Here is a 7,943-nt window from a genome sequence, read left to right as displayed (position 1 = left end):
GCATCTGTTATAGTTTTGGAGAAAAATGTGTTCATTTCATGTATGCGCGAAATGCCTTAAAAATGGCTTTAAAATGGATTTGGAGCATGGAGACGATTATCTCGGGATTGCAAGATAACCAAACAAAACTTTTAGTGGATTTCTACTTATTTTATTAAATATCATCTCCACCAAACAGGACAAGCTTGCATCTGTTATAGTTTTGGAGAAAAATGTGTTCATTTCATGTATGCGCGAAATGCCTTAAAAATGGCTTTAAAATGGATTTGGAGCATGGAGACGATTATCTCGGGATTGCAAGATAACCAAACAAAACTTTTAGTGGATTTCTACTTATTTTATTAAATATCATCTCCACCAAACAGGACAAGCTTGCATCTGTTATAGTTTTGGAGAAAAATGTGTTCATTTCATGTATGCGCGAAATGCCTTAAAAATGGCTTTAAAATGGATTTGGAGCATGGAGACGATTATCTCGGGATTGCAAGATAACCAAACAAAACTTTTAGTGGATTTCTACTTATTTTATTAAATATCATCTCCACCAAACAGGACAAGCTTGCATCTGTTATAGTTTTGGAGAAAAATGTGTTCATTTCATGTATGCGCGAAATGCCTTAAAAATGGCTTTAAAATGGATTTGGAGCATGGAGACGATTATCTCGGGATTGCAAGATAACCAAACAAAACTTTTAGTGGATTTCTACTTATTTTATTAAATATCATCTCCACCAAACAGGACAAGCTTGCATCTGTTATAGTTTTGGAGAAAAATGTGTTCATTTCATGTATGCGCGAAATGCCTTAAAAATGGCTTTAAAATGGATTTGGAGCATGGAGACGATTATCTCGGGATTGCAAGATAACCAAACAAAACTTTTAGTGGATTTCTACTTATTTTATTAAATATCATCTCCACCAAACAGGACAAGCTTGCATCTGTTATAGTTTTGGAGAAAAATGTGTTCATTTCATGTATGCGCGAAATGCCTTAAAAATGGCTTTAAAATGGATTTGGAGCATGGAGACGATTATCTCGGGATTGCAAGATAACCAAACAAAACTTTTAGTGGATTTCTACTTATTTTATTAAATATCATCTCCACCAAACAGGACAAGCTTGCATCTGTTATAGTTTTGGAGAAAAATGTGTTCATTTCATGTATGCGCGAAATGCCTTAAAAATGGCTTTAAAATGGATTTGGAGCATGGAGACGATTATCTCGGGATTGCAAGATAACCAAACAAAACTTTTAGTGGATTTCTACTTATTTTATTAAATATCATCTCCACCAAACAGGACAAGCTTGCATCTGTTATAGTTTTGGAGAAAAATGTGTTCATTTCATGTATGCGCGAAATGCCTTAAAAATGGCTTTAAAATGGATTTGGAGCATGGAGACGATTATCTCGGGATTGCAAGATAACCAAACAAAACTTTTAGTGGATTTCTACTTATTTTATTAAATATCATCTCCACCAAACAGGACAAGCTTGCATCTGTTATAGTTTTGGAGAAAAATGTGTTCATTTCATGTATGCGCGAAATGCCTTAAAAATGGCTTTAAAATGGATTTGGAGCATGGAGACGATTATCTCGGGATTGCAAGATAACCAAACAAAACTTTTAGTGGATTTCTACTTATTTTATTAAATATCATCTCCACCAAACAGGACAAGCTTGCATCTGTTATAGTTTTGGAGAAAAATGTGTTCATTTCATGTATGCGCGAAATGCCTTAAAAATGGCTTTAAAATGGATTTGGAGCATGGAGACGATTATCTCGGGATTGCAAGATAACCAAACAAAACTTTTAGTGGATTTCTACTTATTTTATTAAATATCATCTCCACCAAACAGGACAAGCTTGCATCTGTTATAGTTTTGGAGAAAAATGTGTTCATTTCATGTATGCGCGAAATGCCTTAAAAATGGCTTTAAAATGGATTTGGAGCATGGAGACGATTATCTCGGGATTGCAAGATAACCAAACAAAACTTTTAGTGGATTTCTACTTATTTTATTAAATATCATCTCCACCAAACAGGACAAGCTTGCATCTGTTATAGTTTTGGAGAAAAATGTGTTCATTTCATGTATGCGCGAAATGCCTTAAAAATGGCTTTAAAATGGATTTGGAGCATGGAGACGATTATCTCGGGATTGCAAGATAACCAAACAAAACTTTTAGTGGATTTCTACTTATTTTATTAAATATCATCTCCACCAAACAGGACAAGCTTGCATCTGTTATAGTTTTGGAGAAAAATGTGTTCATTTCATGTATGCGCGAAATGCCTTAAAAATGGCTTTAAAATGGATTTGGAGCATGGAGACGATTATCTCGGGATTGCAAGATAACCAAACAAAACTTTTAGTGGATTTCTACTTATTTTATTAAATATCATCTCCACCAAACAGGACAAGCTTGCATCTGTTATAGTTTTGGAGAAAAATGTGTTCATTTCATGTATGCGCGAAATGCCTTAAAAATGGCTTTAAAATGGATTTGGAGCATGGAGACGATTATCTCGGGATTGCAAGATAACCAAACAAAACTTTTAGTGGATTTCTACTTATTTTATTAAATATCATCTCCACCAAACAGGACAAGCTTGCATCTGTTATAGTTTTGGAGAAAAATGTGTTCATTTCATGTATGCGCGAAATGCCTTAAAAATGGCTTTAAAATGGATTTGGAGCATGGAGACGATTATCTCGGGATTGCAAGATAACCAAACAAAACTTTTAGTGGATTTCTACTTATTTTATTAAATATCATCTCCACCAAACAGGACAAGCTTGCATCTGTTATAGTTTTGGAGAAAAATGTGTTCATTTCATGTATGCGCGAAATGCCTTAAAAATGGCTTTAAAATGGATTTGGAGCATGGAGACGATTATCTCGGGATTGCAAGATAACCAAACAAAACTTTTAGTGGATTTCTACTTATTTTATTAAATATCATCTCCACCAAACAGGACAAGCTTGCATCTGTTATAGTTTTGGAGAAAAATGTGTTCATTTCATGTATGCGCGAAATGCCTTAAAAATGGCTTTAAAATGGATTTGGAGCATGGAGACGATTATCTCGGGATTGCAAGATAACCAAACAAAACTTTTAGTGGATTTCTACTTATTTTATTAAATATCATCTCCACCAAACAGGACAAGCTTGCATCTGTTATAGTTTTGGAGAAAAATGTGTTCATTTCATGTATGCGCGAAATGCCTTAAAAATGGCTTTAAAATGGATTTGGAGCATGGAGACGATTATCTCGGGATTGCAAGATAACCAAACAAAACTTTTAGTGGATTTCTACTTATTTTATTAAATATCATCTCCACCAAACAGGACAAGCTTGCATCTGTTATAGTTTTGGAGAAAAATGTGTTCATTTCATGTATGCGCGAAATGCCTTAAAAATGGCTTTAAAATGGATTTGGAGCATGGAGACGATTATCTCGGGATTGCAAGATAACCAAACAAAACTTTTAGTGGATTTCTACTTATTTTATTAAATATCATCTCCACCAAACAGGACAAGCTTGCATCTGTTATAGTTTTGGAGAAAAATGTGTTCATTTCATGTATGCGCGAAATGCCTTAAAAATGGCTTTAAAATGGATTTGGAGCATGGAGACGATTATCTCGGGATTGCAAGATAACCAAACAAAACTTTTAGTGGATTTCTACTTATTTTATTAAATATCATCTCCACCAAACAGGACAAGCTTGCATCTGTTATAGTTTTGGAGAAAAATGTGTTCATTTCATGTATGCGCGAAATGCCTTAAAAATGGCTTTAAAATGGATTTGGAGCATGGAGACGATTATCTCGGGATTGCAAGATAACCAAACAAAACTTTTAGTGGATTTCTACTTATTTTATTAAATATCATCTCCACCAAACAGGACAAGCTTGCATCTGTTATAGTTTTGGAGAAAAATGTGTTCATTTCATGTATGCGCGAAATGCCTTAAAAATGGCTTTAAAATGGATTTGGAGCATGGAGACGATTATCTCGGGATTGCAAGATAACCAAACAAAACTTTTAGTGGATTTCTACTTATTTTATTAAATATCATCTCCACCAAACAGGACAAGCTTGCATCTGTTATAGTTTTGGAGAAAAATGTGTTCATTTCATGTATGCGCGAAATGCCTTAAAAATGGCTTTAAAATGGATTTGGAGCATGGAGACGATTATCTCGGGATTGCAAGATAACCAAACAAAACTTTTAGTGGATTTCTACTTATTTTATTAAATATCATCTCCACCAAACAGGACAAGCTTGCATCTGTTATAGTTTTGGAGAAAAATGTGTTCATTTCATGTATGCGCGAAATGCCTTAAAAATGGCTTTAAAATGGATTTGGAGCATGGAGACGATTATCTCGGGATTGCAAGATAACCAAACAAAACTTTTAGTGGATTTCTACTTATTTTATTAAATATCATCTCCACCAAACAGGACAAGCTTGCATCTGTTATAGTTTTGGAGAAAAATGTGTTCATTTCATGTATGCGCGAAATGCCTTAAAAATGGCTTTAAAATGGATTTGGAGCATGGAGACGATTATCTCGGGATTGCAAGATAACCAAACAAAACTTTTAGTGGATTTCTACTTATTTTATTAAATATCATCTCCACCAAACAGGACAAGCTTGCATCTGTTATAGTTTTGGAGAAAAATGTGTTCATTTCATGTATGCGCGAAATGCCTTAAAAATGGCTTTAAAATGGATTTGGAGCATGGAGACGATTATCTCGGGATTGCAAGATAACCAAACAAAACTTTTAGTGGATTTCTACTTATTTTATTAAATATCATCTCCACCAAACAGGACAAGCTTGCATCTGTTATAGTTTTGGAGAAAAATGTGTTCATTTCATGTATGCGCGAAATGCCTTAAAAATGGCTTTAAAATGGATTTGGAGCATGGAGACGATTATCTCGGGATTGCAAGATAACCAAACAAAACTTTTAGTGGATTTCTACTTATTTTATTAAATATCATCTCCACCAAACAGGACAAGCTTGCATCTGTTATAGTTTTGGAGAAAAATGTGTTCATTTCATGTATGCGCGAAATGCCTTAAAAATGGCTTTAAAATGGATTTGGAGCATGGAGACGATTATCTCGGGATTGCAAGATAACCAAACAAAACTTTTAGTGGATTTCTACTTATTTTATTAAATATCATCTCCACCAAACAGGACAAGCTTGCATCTGTTATAGTTTTGGAGAAAAATGTGTTCATTTCATGTATGCGCGAAATGCCTTAAAAATGGCTTTAAAATGGATTTGGAGCATGGAGACGATTATCTCGGGATTGCAAGATAACCAAACAAAACTTTTAGTGGATTTCTACTTATTTTATTAAATATCATCTCCACCAAACAGGACAAGCTTGCATCTGTTATAGTTTTGGAGAAAAATGTGTTCATTTCATGTATGCGCGAAATGCCTTAAAAATGGCTTTAAAATGGATTTGGAGCATGGAGACGATTATCTCGGGATTGCAAGATAACCAAACAAAACTTTTAGTGGATTTCTACTTATTTTATTAAATATCATCTCCACCAAACAGGACAAGCTTGCATCTGTTATAGTTTTGGAGAAAAATGTGTTCATTTCATGTATGCGCGAAATGCCTTAAAAATGGCTTTAAAATGGATTTGGAGCATGGAGACGATTATCTCGGGATTGCAAGATAACCAAACAAAACTTTTAGTGGATTTCTACTTATTTTATTAAATATCATCTCCACCAAACAGGACAAGCTTGCATCTGTTATAGTTTTGGAGAAAAATGTGTTCATTTCATGTATGCGCGAAATGCCTTAAAAATGGCTTTAAAATGGATTTGGAGCATGGAGACGATTATCTCGGGATTGCAAGATAACCAAACAAAACTTTTAGTGGATTTCTACTTATTTTATTAAATATCATCTCCACCAAACAGGACAAGCTTGCATCTGTTATAGTTTTGGAGAAAAATGTGTTCATTTCATGTATGCGCGAAATGCCTTAAAAATGGCTTTAAAATGGATTTGGAGCATGGAGACGATTATCTCGGGATTGCAAGATAACCAAACAAAACTTTTAGTGGATTTCTACTTATTTTATTAAATATCATCTCCACCAAACAGGACAAGCTTGCATCTGTTATAGTTTTGGAGAAAAATGTGTTCATTTCATGTATGCGCGAAATGCCTTAAAAATGGCTTTAAAATGGATTTGGAGCATGGAGACGATTATCTCGGGATTGCAAGATAACCAAACAAAACTTTTAGTGGATTTCTACTTATTTTATTAAATATCATCTCCACCAAACAGGACAAGCTTGCATCTGTTATAGTTTTGGAGAAAAATGTGTTCATTTCATGTATGCGCGAAATGCCTTAAAAATGGCTTTAAAATGGATTTGGAGCATGGAGACGATTATCTCGGGATTGCAAGATAACCAAACAAAACTTTTAGTGGATTTCTACTTATTTTATTAAATATCATCTCCACCAAACAGGACAAGCTTGCATCTGTTATAGTTTTGGAGAAAAATGTGTTCATTTCATGTATGCGCGAAATGCCTTAAAAATGGCTTTAAAATGGATTTGGAGCATGGAGACGATTATCTCGGGATTGCAAGATAACCAAACAAAACTTTTAGTGGATTTCTACTTATTTTATTAAATATCATCTCCACCAAACAGGACAAGCTTGCATCTGTTATAGTTTTGGAGAAAAATGTGTTCATTTCATGTATGCGCGAAATGCCTTAAAAATGGCTTTAAAATGGATTTGGAGCATGGAGACGATTATCTCGGGATTGCAAGATAACCAAACAAAACTTTTAGTGGATTTCTACTTATTTTATTAAATATCATCTCCACCAAACAGGACAAGCTTGCATCTGTTATAGTTTTGGAGAAAAATGTGTTCATTTCATGTATGCGCGAAATGCCTTAAAAATGGCTTTAAAATGGATTTGGAGCATGGAGACGATTATCTCGGGATTGCAAGATAACCAAACAAAACTTTTAGTGGATTTCTACTTATTTTATTAAATATCATCTCCACCAAACAGGACAAGCTTGCATCTGTTATAGTTTTGGAGAAAAATGTGTTCATTTCATGTATGCGCGAAATGCCTTAAAAATGGCTTTAAAATGGATTTGGAGCATGGAGACGATTATCTCGGGATTGCAAGATAACCAAACAAAACTTTTAGTGGATTTCTACTTATTTTATTAAATATCATCTCCACCAAACAGGACAAGCTTGCATCTGTTATAGTTTTGGAGAAAAATGTGTTCATTTCATGTATGCGCGAAATGCCTTAAAAATGGCTTTAAAATGGATTTGGAGCATGGAGACGATTATCTCGGGATTGCAAGATAACCAAACAAAACTTTTAGTGGATTTCTACTTATTTTATTAAATATCATCTCCACCAAACAGGACAAGCTTGCATCTGTTATAGTTTTGGAGAAAAATGTGTTCATTTCATGTATGCGCGAAATGCCTTAAAAATGGCTTTAAAATGGATTTGGAGCATGGAGACGATTATCTCGGGATTGCAAGATAACCAAACAAAACTTTTAGTGGATTTCTACTTATTTTATTAAATATCATCTCCACCAAACAGGACAAGCTTGCATCTGTTATAGTTTTGGAGAAAAATGTGTTCATTTCATGTATGCGCGAAATGCCTTAAAAATGGCTTTAAAATGGATTTGGAGCATGGAGACGATTATCTCGGGATTGCAAGATAACCAAACAAAACTTTTAGTGGATTTCTACTTATTTTATTAAATATCATCTCCACCAAACAGGACAAGCTTGCATCTGTTATAGTTTTGGAGAAAAATGTGTTCATTTCATGTATGCGCGAAATGCCTTAAAAATGGCTTTAAAATGGATTTGGAGCATG

This window comes from Anomaloglossus baeobatrachus, unplaced genomic scaffold, assembly GCF_048569485.1.
Source record: "Anomaloglossus baeobatrachus isolate aAnoBae1 unplaced genomic scaffold, aAnoBae1.hap1 Scaffold_63, whole genome shotgun sequence".
In the NCBI taxonomy this organism is placed as follows: Eukaryota; Metazoa; Chordata; class Amphibia; order Anura; family Aromobatidae; genus Anomaloglossus; species Anomaloglossus baeobatrachus.
This window is presented reverse-complemented; position numbering follows the sequence as displayed.